Here is a 21,343-nt window from a genome sequence, read left to right as displayed (position 1 = left end):
GTGTGTGTGTGTGTGTGTGTGTGTGTGTGTGTGTGTGTGTGTGTGTGTGCAGGTTTACTTTGGAGCTGGTGGTTTAGTCTGAAGAGGACATGGGTTTAATTTGGAGATTTGGAGACTCGGTTGTGGGAAGGGGACAGATAGTAGATCTCTGGAGAAAAGTGGAAACAGGAAGCCATGATCAAGTTATTGGGGTGGGGAGGAACAGTGTTTGGTAGACTAGAAGAAAGCAGAGGAGGTAGAGGGGCCTGATGTCTGTGGGATTCTGAATTTTTCCTCCTCATGTAACACCACTCTGACTTTGAGATGTATCATCTTTCTCCATGCTACTGAGATAGAACTGTGACACAACACCACCTGTGATGTGGATCCTGATTCCAGGTCATGAGACAGGGAAAGACGTATGCTTTTCGATCAGTACAGTGCAGCCTGTTCTGCAGATCAATGCTGGACGACTTGTTAACTTGTATCTTACTGCTTGTCCCTGACAGAAGTGAGTTAAGCCCTGTGTTTGAGAGTTTGGAGAAAAAGATCTTTATTCCTCCCACCAGTAACTGCTGCAGAAAACTACACCAGGTGTGATGAGTCTTTAGTCTGCTTCACCAACATGAGGAGAGGGGGACGTGCGCTGCACTCGTGTGCACACACAGTCTAGATTGCTGATGTCACAGTGCATTGCACTCATGTGCACACGAAGTCTAGATTATCAGTATCACAGAGTACATTGCATTCATGTATACACACACATTCTAGGTTCACAGAGACCAGGAATCTTGGAAGCCCAAATTTGCCATGTTTCAGGGAGTTTCAGACCCTCTGTGTGCATATGGGTTCTGAATGGGGACAGACCTGGGAGAGCTGCACTGCTCCTCTGTTGTATCACTGCGTAGGCTGAGGCCCTGGAAATTCCAGAACAAAAGTGTACTTGTAGCCAGTGAATAGCTAAGTAGGTTCCTTGAGAAGAGGGATGGGTCTCCCGTTCCAGTCTGTGTGAGGGTGCAGACTGACTCTGTGAAGTTCATTTAGTGCTTGAGGCTGCAAGACCTCAGTTCCTTGTCTTTAAAATGGGAAAGGCTATACTCCCTACTTCAAGACCATTGTGGAGGTTAGGGGTGAGAAGCTTTCAAAGTGCAGAACGCTTCTCTTTCTCTCTTATGGATTTCATCCCTTATTCCTTCCTTGTATTGTGATTTCATCATTTGGGTTTTGGGACAAAAGTTACTGCATCTGGTGTGCCGTGATTGCTGAAGCTAGAGTGGTGATCCCTTTCCAAGCCACACTGTTCATTTCCTTCAGAGCGCTCATCCCTAACTGAAGCGTCACATGGACTTTGTTTGTGCATTGAGTATACCTCTGCCTGAGTTGGAATCCATGCTTACATTTGTGCCTCACACTGTGGCGGGCCACATGGTGCCAGCTACACTGCCCTGCTGCAGGCAAAGAGTCCCTTCCTTGTCTTCTGGGATAATGGTGACAAAGCCAAATGACCTGATCTCAAGTAGTCTTTTCCTTCATTACAGTGTACACTAGGAAGTGACTGGCTTTTCAGCTGAGTAGTGCATACCTGTTCTCTGCAGTCTTTGCAAGGTTACATGGGGGCAGAGAGGTTGTTGGAGGGAGGAAGAGATTGCACTTAGAAGCACAGGTTTCTTTGTGGGGCGGTAGATTTGCAGTGTCTTGTGGGAGATAAGGCATATTTGATCTTTGAGCTGAATGTCACTCACCACAGGTCACCTAAGGCCTGAGATATTTCATACAGATACTTGATTATTATATAATAAAATCCCAGGAGCTAGGTTGAAGAAATGGCAAGTGATTAAGATCACTCACTGCTCTTCCTTCCAGAGTACCAGACCTGGGTTCTTAGCACCTGTCAGGTGGCCTGTAATTCTACCTCTAGAGGATCTGATACCCTCTTCTGACTGTTACAGGCATGTACATATATGGCATGCATCCACACAAAAATATACATATAACCATAAATAAAAAAAATAAAAAAATTAAAAAGCAATGGGAGTAAAGGTAGCAGGCGAGTTTCACCTGTGTGAAAGTGGCCAGTGCTTACTAAATTACTCTAGGTGCCTAAGACACTGGGGCCATCCCAGTCTCCCCACCTTGACATTGTGGTGACAGACCCTGTCAGCTGCTACTCTGGACTGGGATTCTTTTCCCAGTTCCAGCTTAGTTGTTTTCAATTACTTTGGGTACTGTACCTCATTACTGTGGCCTACTGGTGCTTTGTTTAAAATTGCTAGATGCAGTTTTCAAAAGGAAACTATCCTTTCAGAACTAACAACACTTGTGCAGTCCCTATCAGTCCTTCTTGGCGCTTTCTTATTGCTTGTTGCATAATCCTGTACAAACACCCCATAATCACGGATGTGCATGCATGTTTAGTTGCCACACTTGCAGCTACATTAGTCACCTTTCTTTCTTTGGCTTAGCAAGGAAAGAGTCCAGGTTAGTTGACTCTGCTGGTCTTCCTATGGAGTTCCTATCCCCTTCAGGCCCAAAATCCTTCCCTCTGTTTTTCCATAGGAGTCCTCAAGCTGCATCCCCTGTTTCACTGTGGGTTGTCTGCATCTGTCTGAGTCAACTGCTGGGTGGAGCCTCTCACAGTACAGCCATGTTAGTTAGACCACTGTCTGCAAGCATAATTGAGTATCATTAATAGTGTCAGGGACTGGTGCTTGCCCATGGGATGGGTCTAAAGTTGTGCCAGCTATTGGTTGGCCATTCCCTCAGTCCTTTGTGCCTGCATTTCTTGTAGACAGGATACCTTTAAGGTTGAAAATTTTATGAGTGGGTTGGAGTCTCTGTTGCTCTGCTGGAGTTCGTGCCTGGCTACAGGAGATGTTCTCTTCAGAATCCATATCCCCAGTGCTATTGAGTCACAGCTAAGTCACCCACATTGATTCTTGGGTGCCTTCCTTATTCTACATCTCAGTCATGCCTTGGAAATGCCCCCAAACTCTCCACTTTCATCAGATGCAGATTTCCATTCATTCTCATGGACATCTGGCCATCTCTTCTGTCTCTTATCACACCTAATCTTGAGCCCCCCTCCCCCATTCTCCTCCCCATCCTCTCTCCTACCCAGTTCCCTCCCTCCATATGCCTCTTATGAATATTTTATTTCCTCTTCTAAATGAGATCCAAGCATCCTCACTTGTGCTTTCTTTCTTTAGGTTTGTGGAGTGTGGCGTAGGTATCCTCTATGTTATGGCTAATATCTGTTTATCAGTGAGTACAACCATGTATGTCCTTTGGGGACTGATTACATCAGTCAGGGAGATATTCACAATATTCATCCATTTGACTGTAAAATTCATGTGTTTGATTTTCATAACTGAATAGTATTCCACTGTGCATATGTACCACATTTTCTTTATTCATTCTTCAGTTGAGAGACATCTAGGTTTCGTCTATTTCTGGCTATTGCGAATAAAGCTGCTATGAACATAGTTGATTTCAGCATGTATCTTTATGGGATGTTGGGGCAACTTTTGGGTATATGCCTAGGAATAGTATAGCTGAGTCTTGAAGTAGAACTATTTACAGTTTTCTGAGAAACTACCAAATTGATTTCCAAAGTGGTTGGTTGTACAAGTTTGCACTCCCATCAGCGATGAAGAAGTGTTTCCCTTGCTCCACACTCTTGGAAGCATGTGCTGTCTCTTTAGATTTTCATCTTACCCATTGTGATGGGTGTAAGATATAACTCCAGAGATGGTTTGATTTGCATTTTCCTGATGTTTGAAGACTATGAACATTTCTTTAAGTGCTTCTTGGCCAATCGAGATTCCTCTGTTGAGAATTCTCTGTTTAGTTACGTAACCCATTTATTAATTGGATTATTTGGTTTGTTGGTGTCTAACTTCTTGAGTTCTTTATAATTTTGAACATTAGCCCTTTGTCAGATATAGGGCTAGTGATGATCCTTTCCCAATTGTAGGCTGTAGATTTGTCCTATTGACAGTGTACTTTGCCTTACCTTTGTAGTTTCATGAGGTCCCATTTATCTTTTGTTGGTCTTAGACTCTGAGCCATTGGTGTTCTGTTCAGGAAATTGTCTCCTCTACCAACACATTCAAGGGCATTTCTCACTCTCTCTTTTATGATATTTAGTATATCTGGTTTTATGTTCAGATCCTTGATTCACATAGACATGAGTTTTGTGCAGGGTGATAAATATGGATTTATTTCATTCTTCTATGTGTAGACATCCAGTTCGACCAGAGCCATTTGTTGAAGATGCTTTCATTATTCCATTGTATATTTTTGGCTTTTTTTGTCAAAGATCACGTGTCCATAAGTGTGTGGGTTTATTCCTCGGTCAATTCTATTCCATTGATCCACCTGTCTGTCTCTGTACCAATACCGTGCAGTTTTTATCACTATTGCTCTTTAGTACAGCTTGAGGTCAGGGATGGTGATTCCCCTAGAGGTCTTTTATTGCTAAGAATTGTTTTCCCTATCCTGGGTTTTTGTTTTCCACATGAAATTGAGTTTTGCTCTTTCCATGTCTGTGAAGAATTATGTTGGAATTTCAATGGGAATTCCATTGAATCTGTAGATTGCTTTTGATAAGATGGGCATTTGCAGTATGTTAATCCTACCTGTCTATGAGCATGGAGGATCTTTCTGTCTTCTGATATCTTCTTCAATTTTTTTTTCAATCAGGAATTTGAAGTTCTTGTTAGAGATCATTCACTTACTTGATAGAGTTACAAGAAGATATTTTATATTATTCATGGCTATTGTAAAGGGTGTTTTCCCTAATTTCTTTCTCAGCTCTTTTATCATTTGTACAAAGGAGGGCTACTGATTTCTTCAAGTTAATTTTGTATCCAGCCACTTTGCTGAATGTTTATCAGCTGTAGGAGTTTTCTGGTAGAATTTTGGGGGTCACTTATGTATACAATCATATCATCCTCAAATAGTGATATTTTGGCTTCTTCTTTTTTAATTTGTATCCTCTTGATCTTCTTTAGTTATGATGTTGCTCTGGCTAGAACTTCGAGTACTATATTGAATAGATAGGGAGAGAATGGACAGGCTTGACTTGTTCCTCATTTTTGTAGAATCACTTAAATTTTTGTCCATTTAGTTTGATGTTGGCTATTGGCTTGCTGTATATTGCTTTGATTATGTTTAGGTATATGCCTTGTATCCCTGATGTCTCTAATACTTTTAACATAAAGTGGTGTTGGATTCTGTCAAAGGCTTTTTCAGCATCTAATGAGTGGATCGTGTGATTTTATTTTTTCAGTTTGTTTATATGATGGATTGTTGATGGATTTTCATATATTAAATCATCCCTGCATCCCTGTGATGAAGCCTACTTGATCATGCTAGGTGATGTTTTTGGTGTGTTCCTGGATTCTATTTGCAAGTATTTTATTGAGTATTTTTGCATCAATGTTCATAAGAGAAATATATCTGAACTTCTTTTTCTTTGTTGAGCCTTTGTGTGGTTTAAGTATCAGTATGACTGTGGTTTCATAAAATGAGTTTGGAAGTGTTCCTTCTGGTTCTATTTTGTGGAATAGTTTGATCTTAGGTCTTCTTTGAAGGTCTGGTAGAATTCTGCACTAAAACCATCTGACCCCTGGGCTTTATTTGGTTGGGAGACTTTTTATGACCACTTCTATTTCTTTAGGAGTTATAGGTCCATTTAGATAATTGATCTGATCTTGATTTAACTTTGGTAAGTGGTATCTGTGTAGAAAATCGTTCATTTTGTTAAGATCTTCCAATTTTATGGAATATAGGCTTTTAATGTAAGACCTAATAATTCTTTGAATTTCCTCAGAGTCTGTTGGTATGTTTTCCTTTTCTTTTCTGATTTTGTTCATTTGGATACTGTCTCTCTGTCTTTTGGGTAGTTTAGCTAAGGGTTTGTCTATCTTCTTGGTTTTTCTCAACGAACCAGCTCTTAGTTAAGTTGACTCTTGCTATTGTTTTCTTTGTTTCTAACTGATTGAGTTTAGCCTGATTTTGATTATTTCCTCCCTTCTATTCCTCTTTGATATGTTTGCATCTTGCCCCCCCCCCAGAACTTTCAGGTGTACTTTTGATTTGCTGGTATGAGAACTTTCTAATTTCTTTATGGAGGCACTTAGTGCTGTGAAATTGCACTACTTTCAATGTTTCCCATACATTTGGTTGTGTTGTGCCTTCATTTTCATTGACTTCTAGAAAGTCTTTCCCTTTTTTCTTTATATTTCTTCCCTGTTATAGAGATCATTGAGTAGAGAGTTGTTCAGTTTTTATGAGTGTGTAGGCTTTGTGGTGTTTCTGTTGTTGTTGCAGTGCAGCTTTAATCCATGGTGGTCTGATAAGACACAAGGCAATATTTCAAGTTTCTTGTATCTGTTGAGGCTTGCTTTGTGACTGAGTATATGGTCAACTTTGGAGAGGAATATATAAGGTGCTAAGAAGAAAGTATATTCTTTTGTTTTTGGGTGAAATATTCTATAGATGTCTGTTAGGCCCATTTGATTCATAATATTGGTTTCTTGTTTCTCTGTTTAGTCTAGATTATCTGTCTGTTGGTGAGAGAGTAGGATGTTGACATCTCCCACTATTAATGTGTGGTGTTCAATATGCAATGTAAACCTTAGCAGTGTTTCTTTTACAAATGTGGGTGCCTTTGTGTTTAGAGCATAGATGTTCAGAATTTAGATACCATCTTGGTAGATTTTTCCTCTGATGAGTATGAAATGCTTTTCCCTATATTTTTTGATTAATTTTGGTTGAAAGTCTATTTTATTAGATATTAGCATGGCTGCTAAAACTTGCTTTTCGGGTCCATTTGCTTGGAAAACTTTTTCTAGCCCTTCACTCTGAGGTGATGTCTATCTTCATTGCTTGTATAGTGTTTTGTGTATGCAGCAGAATGATGGATCCTGCTTTCACATCCATCCTGTTAGCCAGTGTCTTTTTATTGGAGAACTGAGTCCATTGATGTTGAGAGATATTAATGACCAATGATTGCTAATTCCTGTTACTTTGATGTTGGTGTAGTTAGTGTGTTTGTGTTTTTTCCCTTGGAGTTATTTCTTGTATTTTCTTGGATGTAGTTATCCTCCTTGGGTAATATTTTCTATAGGGCTAGTTTGGTGGATAGATATTATTTGAATTTGGATTTGTCTTGAAATATTTTGTTTTCTCTGTCTGTGGTAATTGAGAGTTTTGCTGGATATGTTAGTCTAGGTTGGCATCTGTGGGTTTTTTTTTTTTTTTTTTTTTAGAGGTTGCAAGATATCTGCCAGACCCTTGTAGCTTTTAGAGTTTCTGTTGAGAAGTTGGGTGTAATTCTGATAGGTCTGCCTTTGTATGTTACCTGACCTTTTTCCCTTGCTTCTTTTAATATTCGTTCTTTGTTCTGTAAATTCTGTGTTTTGATTATTTTGTGGCAGGAGGATTTTCTTGTCTGATCCATTCTAATTGGTTTCTTATAAGCGTCTTGTATGTTTATAGGCATCTCCTTCTTTAGGTTGGGAAGGTTTCTTTTATGATTTTTTGGAAAATATTTCTGCGCCTTGGAGCTGGGACTCCTTATTTTTCTGTTTCTTTTATTCTTATATTAGACTTTTCATGGTATCCAGGATTTCCTGGATCTTGCATCAGGAATTTTTTAGATTAAACATTTTCTTTAATGTATCTATTTCTTCTATTGTGTCTTTTACACCTGAGATATTCTCTTCCATCTCCTGTATTCTGTTGGTGATGCTTGTATGTGTTGTTCTTGCACTCTTCCCTAGGTTCTCCATCTCCAGGATTCCCTCAGGTTTGTGTGTGTGTATATATGTGTGTTGTGTGTGTGTGTGTGTGTGTGTGTGTGTGTGTGTCCTTTATTGCTTTTATTTCTATTTTCAGGTCTTGCACAGTTTTATTTCCTTTACATGTTTAACTGTATTTTCCTGTATATCTTTACAGGATTTATTTATTTTCTCTTTAAAGACCTCTATCTGTTTGAATGCATGCATTTTCCTGTATTTCTTTAAAGGATTTATTCATTTCCTCTTTAAAGGTCTCTGTGATCATTATAAGATTGAATTTAAGGTAATTTTCTTGTGCTTCGGGTTATTAGGATCTCCAGGGCTTGCTGTTGTAGGGTGGATGTGGTCTGAAGGTGTCACATTGCCCTAGCTTTTGTTGGTTATTTTCTTTTGAGGGCCTTTAGGCATCTGGGTGATTTTGGTCCTTTAATGTTCTAGTTGTAGTATGTACTGGGGGGAGGGGGTTAACCTTGATGGTCCTTTGGCAGGCCTCTAATGGGTATTCTTGGGTTGTATGGTTCACAGACCTCAGGTACAATGATGGTGGGCAGAGAAATGGCAGGAGAATGGAGGTGCTGCTCAGGGCAGCATGAAGTACCCCAGAGAACTCAGCAAGCAGGGAAAATGGGTTGGGGAAGGGAAGCTAACCTGTATAGTTCAGGCTCTTCAGGTCTGATGAAGGTGGAGGGAAAGTGGACTTCTAGAGGGGATTGCAGGCTGCTTAAGGCAGCATGACATGCCACAGAGGACCCTGGGAGGAGAGAATGAAATATTCTTAAGTAGTTTCAGAGAAGATTTATGGTCTATCGGAATTGCTTGAATTAAAGACTTAGAGACGATGGGATTCTCACAAATTGGGGATGGGCAGAGGAAGGAGGGAGGGAGACACACACACACGGGGGGGGGGGGAGAGGGGGGAGAAGGAGAGAGAGAGAGAGAGAGAGAGAGAGAGAGAGAGGGACTCTGCATGCTGCATTTTCTTCCAGGTAAAAGCAGCTCTGCCCTCACCTCAGCATGATGAATGCTCCAACTCTTGACTTTTCTTCCTTGCTTATCTGATTTCTCCTGCAGGTTTTTCTACTTTCAGCATCCACTAGCACAGGAATAGGCTGTTTTGCTTGTTAATCCCCAACTGCTATTTGCCCCTAGGGTTTTCTGGAGCCATTTATCCACATGAAGCATTCTGATTCTTAGTACTGAGAGTCAGTGATAAAGAAACCACATAAAGGCGACTTTTAATTAAGTGCAACAACACAGCAACCAATCCTCATCAGTTTGTGTCTGAAATACTTGAGTATCTTTATCTTCCTTCCAGCTTTGCATATTATCTGTCAGCATTAATACCTATGCCTTGCAGTAGTCAGGGCTATAGAGTGAGGCAGAGCCAATAGCAACTGCATTATAAAGAAGCAGCTCATGTGATTAAGGAGGCTGAGATGTCTCAAGGTTTGCTGTCTACAAGCTGAGGAAGCAAGGGTAGCCAACGAATGGGTTCCAGTGCAAGGTCAGCTAACAGATGGCCCAGGCAGACAGAGAACTAGGAAGAATATGCACGAATTCAATCTTCCTTTTTGTTCTGTGTAGTCATAGAATGTTCACCCACTTTGTGGCAGGCCAGCTTCTTTACCTAGTCCATCAATTCAGTGATAACCTCCTCTCAAAACACAGGCACAGCTGGTAAGAATGTCAAGCCAAAATATCTGGGTACCCTGTAGGTCATTCAGAGTGGCTTGTAACCCTAGCTATCATGTGCCTGTGGCATGATCAGTGTGCCTAATTAATTAGGTGAATGTTTTTAAATCATTTTGAAAAAATAATGGTATTCCTAGTGTGCTGAAATGGGCTTATTAGGTCCTCCTAAGTCTTGGTCCTCATTAGAACATTATGGAGTGTCTTGTCGCATTTCCCTTCCAACCAGCACATCTGCCATGAACTCAGCTGACGGCTGTATCTTACACAACTGCCCTCAGTTGGTAGCTGTATCTTACAGAGCTGCTCTCAGGTGATGGCTGTACCTTACACTGCTGCTCTGGTTCTGTGTGTGTCTGTTCTGTTTTGTTATTGTTTTTGTTTGTTTGTTTGTTTTCTAGTAGAGACTGTTTGGCAGAGGAACATTGGTGCCCTTCTGTAGGGTTATGGGTCCTGTATACGCCCCACCACAGAGCATGGCCTATATCGGTGGCAGAATGTGGGGAGTTTGATTGTGTTTGCCTCAGACTGTACCGGGCGGTTGGAAAGCTCAGTTTGAGGCAAGGGACAGCTGGAGCTGGTTCAAGGGGACCCAAGGTAAGGGTCCTTGGCTTGACTGATAGCAGGCTTGATGGCTGTTGTGGCTGGGAGTACAGAGAGAGATTAGAGGTAAAGAGAGATTAGAGGCAAAGGCCTTCTCCATGGCTCCCCTTGGTGGATCCGGATGAAGAGAGAGAGAGTCTGTGGTTCATTTATTACCATGGTGGAAAGTGGATGACATAAAACCATACCACACTTCTCAGGGTGGGCCTGAGATTAAATAACCGTTTGCTTGGAGAAATGTTCTGGGAAGGGAAGTTTATTGCCTATGCCCTCTAGGCATCCAGGCATCATTAGAATGGAGAACATTGTCTTGAGCCTACTTGACCACAGGTCACATCTTTTCCTATTGTCTTGATCTGAGATGTTAGGTATGCCTCATCTTCATGTGGAAGGGCTTCGAGTGTTGCCCTTACATGACTAATGGTCACAAATCTATGTGGGGCTGTTGACAGGGGCCTGGTAGCAGGCGAAGCTCCTACTATCCCTTTATGGTCTCTGTGGCTTCAAAGCCACCTAAACCTAGGAGCAGGCTACCTCTCAGGGCCTACTGCCCCACCCCCTTCTCCTTACTGTACAAGGGGAGTGCGGTGATGATCATGCTCACGAATTAGTGTCAGTTCTATACAGGCCCGCATCCGTCCACTTCATGACTGATGCCTAACATTGCTTCCATTCCAATTTAAGACATAAAAGCAGTTTTGTACAATTAGATTTAATTTTTAGTTTTCATTCTCATTTGTTTTTGAGATTTATAACAAGGGAACTATTTTGAAACTTATAAATATACGCTATCTGATTTCAACATCAAATAGGTTTGATCTGACTGCTAGTATCATTTTTAAATTGAATGTGGGAAGTTCCACAAAGGAAATAGGTGCTTTTAGTATTTATTTATTATTTATGTATTACTCAGTTAAAAACATTTGGTTTTTATGACTGACTTTTTCCTTTTTAACTCCAGAAATCATAAAAAACAGAAAAATGAGGCAGACCTTTCCAACTACATATGTGTTCCTGGCACTGTTATTTTGCAGTCCTCAAAGCACTAGTATTGGGGTGCACTGGGATGTAATTAAGTCAGGAGGGAGGAGGAGTCCACAGATGGTATTAGTGTCCTCATGAAAGAACCAGAGAGAGGTCCTGCATCTTCCTGCTCTCGAGGACATAGTAGCATGTCATATAAGACCCAGGAAATGGACCTTTACCAGGTAACAGATCCATAGACACAATGACCTTGGACTTCTCATCCTCAGACTGTGAGAAATAAACTTCTGTTCATAAGCCACTCTGTTTAGGGTATTTTATAAAATACTATTTACTATAGTAGCAGCCTAGGTGGCTTAATGATCCCCTCTTTGTAGAAAAAGTAATTCATAGAGAATTGTGTCAGAGTGCATGGCTCACCTTGCATTTTGATGTGTAATACAACAGAATTCTTCTAAGAGACTTTGTTCTACAAACAGGAGTTGTGTCCTTGAAAGCTGCAGCAGCACACATGGCAGCAGCACTTGGTGCTCAAACAGTTTTCAGTAGATAGCTGAATCTCTGCGGAGACCTGGGAAACCAACAGTGCTGGCTGTGTTTGTGGACTTGAAATAACCTTAGAACAACCTTGGGGAAGAGGGGACTCAGTTGAGGGATTGCCTCCACTACATTGGCCTGCAAGGATGTTTGAGGGACATCGTCCTGACTACTACGTAATGTAGGAGGACATATCCCACTGTGGGTGGTGCCACCCTTGGTCTTGGGCTGTATTTGAAACCTGGCTAAGCAAGCCATTCCTCACTGGGCCCCATTTCAGTTTCTGTTTTGGCTTCCCTTGAGGATGAATTGTAACCTGCTGCAACCAGTTGTAACCAAACAAACCCTCTCATTGCCCAAGTTGTTTTTGATGATAGTGTTTATCGCAACAACAACAACAAAAAAAAAAACTAGGAGACTTTTTCTAGAAAGGGATGAGTTCTTTCCCAGAACTGAGTCACTTTCCCACCAGGAGTGTACCGTGAGCTGAGGCCTCCACACTGCGGACTGGAGGACAGGTTAGACTCTGCAAATGGTTTGCCTCATGCTTGGGACCTCACTGGAAACTGAGAACCTTTGGATCCCTCAGATCCCCCCCCCCCCATTTCTGCTTTTCCCAGGTCCTTTCTGTATTCCTGGGATAGCCCATCTTTCTTCTTACCTTGGACATCTCTCCCTTTCTCATCTTCCCGCCTTTCCTGTATTTGCATCTGAGTTAGCTGAGATAACATCCGGTCGCATTTCCAGTCTGCTCAAAGCCCTGGCAGCTGTGCTTAGAACAAAGTATCATGTGTGTGTCTTTCTGGTCTTCCCTGGCTTGGCCCCTTCATCTGCAGCCCCCTTCCTGATCACCTCAGCCTCCACACCTGCTCTTTCCTTGGCCTGAGGCTCGTTTTTGCCTCCTTTCTGGTTCATGTTCCTTGGTCATTCTATAAGCCTCCCGTTATAATGTCTTCACTTTAATTTCCTTTGACCTTCTGTGTTCTGATAAAAAGAGCCAAGGAAGCAATCATGTCTTCATGATGCTCAAGTAGCCTGAACACAGGAATAAAGCATGTTTTACCCAGGCAGTAAGCAGAGGATGTCCGTCATGATGGATCCAGCTGAGTCTGCTGGCCATCTGTTTCAGACATAACTCTCTGCTGTTGTGTGAGTGGGGCTTCTCTACAGGGCAGGGTGAGTAATTAATTGCTCATGAGCTGAAGGAGTCTACCATTGGGAATGAGGAACTGTGTCCTGGAGAAGTTGTGGACCACGGAAGATGTGCTGAATGACTGATGTGCAGAAGGAGCTTGCAGTTGGGATTGGGGAACTACGTCCCGAGAGATTACGTAGGATGGAAGATGTGTTGCACTGGAGGTGAATGCCTTCATCTTTGCTAGAACCACCTACAGCTCACACTTGTGCCAGCTGCTCTGGGAGGACACTGGCCACCTGCTCACCAGGCACTGAAAATGTTGCTTTCCTGAACTGAGATGTTCTGTAAGTGTGAAAATACACCCAGGTTTGAAAATTTGAAACAATTTGAAAAAATGCAAAACAGTAACTATTACTTTTTATACAAATTACTTGCTAAAGTCATAACTTTTCGCTATTTCTTAGTCTAAAGTCATAATGCTGCCTGTCATTTGTTTCTCTTTTACTCTTCCGTATGGCTATAGGAAAACCCATGATAGTATGTGCTTCACGGCTGTGGCCTGCTGTTTCTCCTGAGAGCTGCCATGTAAGACTCTGCAATTCCTTGACTCCATGTTCTTGGCAGCACTCTGCTCAGCAGATGGCCCTGCACGAGCAGAAGGGAACGTAGTAGTAACTGCTGGCGAGAATGCTCTCCCTAAGCATAGATCAAGCTGGCTTGATGCCGTTTCTCGTTCTATCAAGTCACCGGGTTAGATAAGAAGGGCCTCATAGATTTGCATTTGAGTTTCTATAATTCACTGGACCTTCTCAGGGTTGTTATCATATATTCAATGCTCCCCACCCCCTGCAAATCCAAATTTTTTAAGATATGAACACTTCAGAAATCTGTTCTTTCAAACAGTTTGAGATTTTGAAGCATCGTGGTCCCTGAGATGCTCTCAGTCAAAGTTGTGGAAATATTCCAAAATCTGAAAAAAAAATCACCTAGAAACATCTGAAATATTTCTACGTATTGGGAAAGTTAGGGCCATGAATCCCAGTCATGCATCTTCAGCTGTGGTGCTGCTTGGATAACAGGCATTGGTACAGAGATAAGAAGGCCTTTAAGTTGTTTGGGACATGACAGTGGTCTGTGGAGACATGGGCTGGGTAGTGTCTTTCTTTTCTTGTGTCTGAGGGCTCAAGAGCTGGCCATAATAGAGTGGCTCTCACAGGCCCTGACTTTTGGTTTACCTGTACTGTGACCTCCTTTAACTCGACTTAACCCAGTGTCTATGTTGAAGGCCCCCACACTGGAGTCATTATAGGACCTGCCTTCCTAGAGGCTGTGTTTGGAATTAGTGTGCTGTCTCTAGGTATGAGGCTAGCTGGGCTGTACTTACAGAAGAGATTTCTTCCATTCCCATTCCTGCTGTTATAGTGACTTCACCCTGTGTAGGTAAAAGAATATCATAGCAGAAAGTGCCAAAAGCACTGCAATGGCAGAATGATGTGTGTGTGTGTGTGTGTGTGTGTGTGTGTGTGTGTGTGTGTGTGTGTGCGTGCGTGAGGAAGAGAGAGAGAGAGAGAGAGAGAGAGAGAGAGAGAGAGAGAGAGAGAGAGGTTCTTAGGCCCAAATGGGGCTTATGGTACAGATTAGGTACTATCTCTCCTTGGGAAGGGCTCCAGCCTGGCACTTCCTAGACTGTGCTCATAGTAATTTGCTATATCAGAAAGGCCTTTTTAGGTGATTAGTTCAATGTATGCCCTCTAAATTACTGAACCAGAATCTGGGAAGGAGAATGGTAGGAAGGCAGCTTTCAGCCTAATATGAGGTCGAAGAAGTCTCAGTCCAGACTGAACTAGTGTGCAGCGGGGAGTGGGTTAGTGCATGGACAGTTGAGCCCCCAGTGTAGTAGACAGTCATCTTTCTGTTCTGCAGTCCTAGGTGAACACTGTAGCATCTTGGTACCTCTTGGCTTTGCCCATTCCCTATTGAGGCTGCTTTGTTTCTCACACATCTTTTTTACTTCTCAATGTGGGATGATTTCATCAGGCCTTGGAGGCTCTGTGCCTGTTCCATGGTAGAATTAATGGCGGAGTCTATTCAGAGTACTCTCAGGGGCTCATTGGTGTGAAATAAGGTCACTTCTCCCTTTAACACCACTGCAAACTGATAAACACTTAGAGGCAAAGTGCAGGAGGGGTGAAGCTGCTACCTTCAGTTCTGGAACACTTCTTCCTGTTCTGTGATTGTGGCTGGACCACGAGTCTCCTGTGAATGGGGATTGACTGACTGTGCATTAAGGTCCTGGTGCACTCAGGAAGTATTACAGTTTTGCCTTCTGTCCCCCATTGGAAGAGGCTCAAGCAAAACTAACACTATCATGGCAGGCCAGATACCAGTTCTCTGTGAAAAGGCTGTTCAAGGTAACCTGCCCTGTGGTCTGAACTGTCAACTCTTAAAAATACAGGCTTTTGTGTAGTGACCTCCTTTCTAGACTAGGATTGGTGGGATTTCAGAGGATCCTCTCCAGTACACCTATACACAGGTTACCAGGAAGCCTTGATCAGGAGGTGCCTTGCACTGCAGTTCACTGTCACCTGGAGGATAGCTCAAACACACTTGCCCATCTGTCCCAGTTTCTGACTCTTGGGATTTCCCATATCTTTGCTGGTGATTCTAAACTGCCCAAATGAAATCTTACCTGTGAGGTGCCAGCCTTGAAACTGGGACAACAGGTGCATTCAGTTGGGATTGTCAGGCAGGAAGGGAGGGGTCTGAAGGTGGTTGGCCTGAGGAAAACCTTTCAGAAGATGTGTGAGATAGAAAGAGCCCCTGCCAGGACTGGAGCTTTCTTATCAGGAACCTCCAGTGCAGCCTCCATATTCTTTAGTATGCATGCATGTATGCATATAAGTGTATATGTATACATGCATGTGATTTTTCTTTAGACAGAGCCTTGCTCAGTAGTCCAGGCTTGACTGAAATTTTCTGTTTAGCACAGACTGAACTCTAAGTTGAGATCCTCTTGCCTCTGCTTCCCCAGTGCTAGAATGAGAGCTTCTTCCACCACCATGAGTACAGATGTTCCTTTGTCTTTAATAGAATCATTCTTATATACTTTGTATGTGTCTTTATTCTATGTGGATTCTCAGTTAAAATCCCGTGTCTGTTCCGGTTTGCTTTGGGGGATGGCATTTGATGAGCATGTTAGATAACCAAAAGTAAACCAGTTATCTTCATTTTTTAAAAAATGTATTGTGTAGTGTTTGCTATTTTAATAAAGTATTTTTAAATGTAACATAAGAAAATCAAAATATTACCCTATGAAATCCTGTCTTTTTCTTGGGATATTAATAGTTGTCAGGTTGTTATTTTTATTTTCAGAAAGCTTAGGTGATTTTTACTTTAAGATAGATATGTTAATTTATATACTTGAAATACTTTTACTTACTCCAGCAAAAAATTGATTTAGATGCTATTAAATTAAATAAATATGTGGAACTATGTAATAGTCTCTGAACTTTGTCTCAGTTCCTTATACCAAAAAGTGGACCAAATCAATCTTTTGCAAAATTATGAGATTTTCAAGTAGAAATCTAATGGGATTTGTATTCTACAATTAAGATTAGTTTCATTTGGAAACAAATTTAACTCCCACAATATTGAACTATTTACTATTACATTATTTAATCTATTTAATTTTTGGTTTAATTATGTAGTTGACCCATTTAATCTGACTGTCTCACACAACAAAACCAAGTAAGCACCTTTTAATCAGCACTAGCATTTGAGAAGGCTGATTTCTCCTGGGTAAGTGTGGCTGGAAGGAAGTAGAGCTTTCCCACTGCCATTTTGATGATGTTTGGTTGCTTTTGTAATCTGTGAAATAGATACTTTCAGATAAAAGATTTTACTGGGAGAAAAGGAAGCTAGAAGTTGAAGTAAAAACGTTATTGTCCCTTGTTGCTTAAGGAATGTTCTCAAAGCTTAGTGATAGCAGTCACCTCAGTTCCCCTTTGCATATCAGCAGGGACTCAGAACTCTGCTCTGGGTTTCAGCTCTGGCTTTCCTATCAGGCTTCAGTCAAGGTGTTCCTGAAGCAACTGCATGCTCTACATGTGAAGTGGCCCAGAAAGGTAGCTAGAGAGCTGATGTCAGTGCTGGGAGGGATTCCTTCCCTAAGAAAACTCCTTATCTGTATGAAAGTCTAAAATCTGAAGCACTTCTGGTCTGAGTCATTTAGATATGAGATTCTTACTGCATTTCACTATTAAGATAGCAAAGTTGTCAGTAATATGAAGAGGGCATGGGTTTGAAGTGTATGTTCTGGAGGCATTAATTTGGATAGACTTGATTTTGCTGCCTAGTCATTTTTCCAGACATTGATCTTCTCAGAGCCTGGAGCATAGAGTGAAGCAAATAATAAGTATAAGGAGTTGAACCAGAGTGAAAAGAAACCTCCTACCTTATCTTATAGACACGCCATGTGACTGAGCTAACATGCTCCCCCTGAAGATCCTTGTTGGGAGGTGTCCATATGTGCCAGTAAATAGCCTTCTGAGGCTGGGGGCAAGGGCTGTCTGTATATATTGACAGTGTAAGAAGGCTCTTGATTTGGTTCACACAACACTCTGCACTTTGCCTGTCCATTCAAAGGGTTTACTGCTGAGTTCCTGGCCCTCTGTTGTGGGTATGAAGGCTGAATGCTCTGGTACAAGAAGCAAGAAATGTCCTGGGAAACATGGGGCAGCATGTCTGAACCATGGGGGAATTGTGCAACCTAACAGAAGCCAGCTATGAAGTGACAGTATTTTATGTTCTTAATTGTACCAAGTATCAAGTGGAGTCCGCCAAGAAGGAGAGCAGAGATGGCCCAGGCTGGGAAGGAAAAAACGCAGAATTGCTTAATGAGCAGAACGGAGAGTATTTAGATTTTTTTCAAGAGGAAACTAGTTTTAGAGATGGAGGCCAGTAATGACACACAGCACAGTAAGTGTATTTCATCCCCAGTGGCATGATTGAAAGGGTTAAGGTGAGACATTTCATGTGATGCATATTTTATCCAGTTTTTAAAAATGTATAATATAAAAACTTGTCTCAATAAAACTTGCTGAAACCTTAAAAGAAAAGCTATGCCCACTAGATTGTGTTACATTTTACTAATACTTTACTTCATTTTGTAGGCTAGCAGAAAATACCAGTGTTGATATTGACATCTTTCTATACTTGTTTCCAAAGGAAATGAATGGATCTTCTTAGGGAAAGCCAAGAGTAGAGATTTTTTTTTTGGCTTGAAATAAATGCCACCTGCTCAGAAAAGCACTTGAGGAGGATGCCAATTATATATCTCACAAAGATGAGTCGGAGGGTTGTTAGTGATTATCTGTCAAGGAACACAAGTCTGTGGGAAAGCCATGTCCTTGGAAGTGATGGGCATCGGAGCCTGTTGTCTTTCAGTGAGCTAAGACACTGCATCCTGAACTCCACATTGAACATATTGTAGAGCCTTTTTTTGTAGTAATGGCATAGTACAGAGGGCCAGTACTCTGCTGCTATAAATCTCCAGATCTAAGAGTGTGTGTGTGTGTGTGTGTGTGTGTGTATGTGTGCATGCACTTGCATGTTCACATGCATATTAGTGTATATGCTTGCTGTGTGTATTATCTTTTGAGACAGGTTCTCTCACATAAAGTTCACTGATTTGACTAGGAGAGCTTAGCCTGGACTGTTTAGGAAAGAAAGAAAAACTTCATTTTCGTGATGTTCCCTCATTGGTATTTGGGGATGCTAGAAAGAGGGAAAATTGCCAGTGTATAATAATGGGACTCAGAAACTTGTTGACACCACTTTTTGGCATTATATCTGAGGATGACTTAAACAATATTCTTTAATTTTTATTTTTCAAGCAACATAGTGAGTAATTTAATAGCTAGTCATTTAAAAACAATACTTTAAAGGTTACCCTCAAGGTAAGATCAACTCTTTCTGCTTTAGGTGTTTGGGGTTCATTACTTCTGTGTTGCTGTTTTTTTAAAGAAATAGTTTCTATAAGTTAACAACAGATTTTACATACAAGAATTTAACAACTGCAAATCACATTTTCTACTGGACATCTTAGTATAATCACTATGGAAGGACTGGACTGACCATAAAAAAAATACCTTTTGATGCATTTTGGGTTTACAAAATATCAGAGTTTTCCAGCTGGAAACATGTAAAGTAAGGAGGCCTCACTGCCCTCCTCCCAGCTGATCACTACTGTTCTAAGGCTGCTTCAGATGCTCTTGCTTATTCACGCATTTAGAGTAAAGAAGAGACCCACTTAGCCACTTCTCACCATTTGGTTGGGAATCTTCTTGCTTCTGACTCATAAACATGGGGAAAGAACATGATTATTAATTGAATAACCTACAGCTAACAATGTGCTAGGTTTAAGATCTTGTATTTATGTGTGATAAGCTGTGTGACTGTATACCATTTATAGGAGTATGGGAAGGATGCATTTGAGACACAACACTCTTCTTGTAGAAGTGCATACTTTACAAGAGAATGCTTCCTTTCTTAATTTACAGCTGGGTATTGGGTATAAACTCGTCCTCAAAGGGTGTGTGGTACTGGCATGTAGCAAGTCTCATAGATTGCTCCACCAAGTTGTTCTCTAGATATTTTAACATGGACATAACCTTTCTTCTACTGTATGATTGCTAAGTGCTGTTTGTAGAGAATCCATGAATAAAAATGATGGGCTTGGTGAATTTAATGAGTGTATTTAATGAAAGTTTCAGTGTACTGTTTGTATATTTCTGGGACTCTCTTTCAGCTTAGTGCAACTACATGAATTCCCCAGAAACAGCTGCACCTGTCCTTGTGAGAGATATTGGTGTGAGGAGATGACGGTCATTTTAATTTGAGAGTCAAACTGTTGTCATTAATTGTATAGTCATGTTTGGGACAAAATGGAAAATTCCCAGGTAGTTCAGAAATCAATGATCCATAAGCAAAGGAGAGGGGAGAGTTAGAAAAGCAAACAACAAAACCCCTATTGTGAGATGCTTCCTAGGTGTCCTGTGTTTTACAGTTTGTCACAATGTCTTCATCCAACATAAGAACAGTTTCCATTGTTGATGAAGAAGCCAACAGGCCAAAGAGACTCTCAGTTCTTCAGTTACAGTAGTGGCCAGCATGTGACCTGATTTTGCCTATCATGGCTACTGCTGCACAGCTAACTAGCACAGAGTGGACAGAGCCCTATGGCTCACTTGCTAACTCATGGACATTTAAGCCTCAATATGACCCGTTTAGGTGTGGGTTTTATTTTCCTTGTGTTACAAACATGGAGATGAGCTATTATAAGGGAAATATGTCATACCATGCCCCAGTGGCAGGATTTAAATACAGGTGACCAGAATGTCTAAATTGTCCTTTGGGCATCATTTTGGCTTTCTCCCTATGTTCCAGTTAAAGAAGGCCTTGTGCTTTGTTTTTGCTTCTTTGTTTGTTTTAATAGTTGCTTTCAAAACACCTTTAATAACTTCAAAATAATATTTGCTTGGGCTTCTTCAAGCTGCCACATAACCCAGTGGTTCAGCACTGAATGGATGAGACAGCTCAGGTCCAGGAAACAACTGACTGTTCTGTCTTTGGATCCCTGGCACCAGGACATGGTAGGGAGCTTAAGAGATGGAGCTTAGATAGGCCAGGGAATGCATCCAGAAGCAGGGTGATCTGAGCTACGGTTAAATGGGCTGCTGTCTGGGAGCTTCTGCTCACAGTCCTGAGTGCCTGGGACCAGCCACATGAGGGACAAGCGCTGATGGAGCTGATTCATAAAAGCCGTCATCCTCTCTCATGCTAATTTTCAGTAGCTGTTAAAAGCATGTAAGGAGAGGGGGCTGTGAAAGGGAAGTCCAGGACATAGGAACAGTGTGAGCATAGCATGGAGGGGTGAACACAGAGCCACTTGGGAATAATCAGCTTTGTTGATCAGGTTGAAGATTGAGTTTGGGAAACATATTGTCAGGCATTGATATTAGGATAATAATAACTGTTAAACATTAGGCTAGAGTGTTACTAATTTCATTGCTGCCTCCAGGCCATGCTTCACAAGGGAGCCTATTCAAATATTATAATGTTCCGTTACTAGAATATGCTTGCTATATGAGCCATATTCTCTATAACTTCTGCTCCTCAGAATGCCGGCTGTCCCTCCATTGCTCCATTTTCATGCTACTGAAATTTAGTAGTTGGTTTAAATATTTTTAGGTCTTCTTTTGTCTCAGTTGCATTTCTATCCCTGTGAAGGTACACAATCAAAGCCACTTAGAATGGATTTCATTTGGGGGGGGCACAGTTTCACAAGGTGAGTACGTGACCATCATGGCAGGGACCATGCTTTATTTCTATTTTGGTGGTCTCCAGACATGTAGCCACTGCTAGCTGTTCTGACCATCTTTAGGTATTTCAGGATCTGGAGAAGCATCCCATGATAGGTTTTCATGTCTTACAGGTGAAGTTAGGGGCTGTTATGTAAAATGATGATGCTAGTCATATCTATACAATATGCAGTATATCAGTAGATATCAAATCAAGGACTGCCGTGACAGAAGGAGAGGGAAGGAAC

The 21,343-nt window shown here is 41.5% G+C and overlaps 1 protein-coding gene across 2 annotated transcripts in view; it reads left to right on the top strand.

Annotated features, from left to right (window-relative positions):
• Fam110b (family with sequence similarity 110 member B) overlaps positions 1 to 21,343 on the top strand; it is a 137,047-nt gene that overhangs the window by 5,662 nt on the left and 110,042 nt on the right. The window lies entirely within an intron of this gene.

This window comes from Grammomys surdaster, unplaced genomic scaffold (assembly GCF_004785775.1).
Source record: "Grammomys surdaster isolate TR1022 unplaced genomic scaffold, NIH_TR_1.0 64, whole genome shotgun sequence".
NCBI lineage: Eukaryota > Metazoa > Chordata > Mammalia > Rodentia > Muridae > Grammomys > Grammomys surdaster.
Note: the sequence above shows the minus strand (reverse complement) of the source record. Positions and strands in the feature narration are given on the sequence as shown.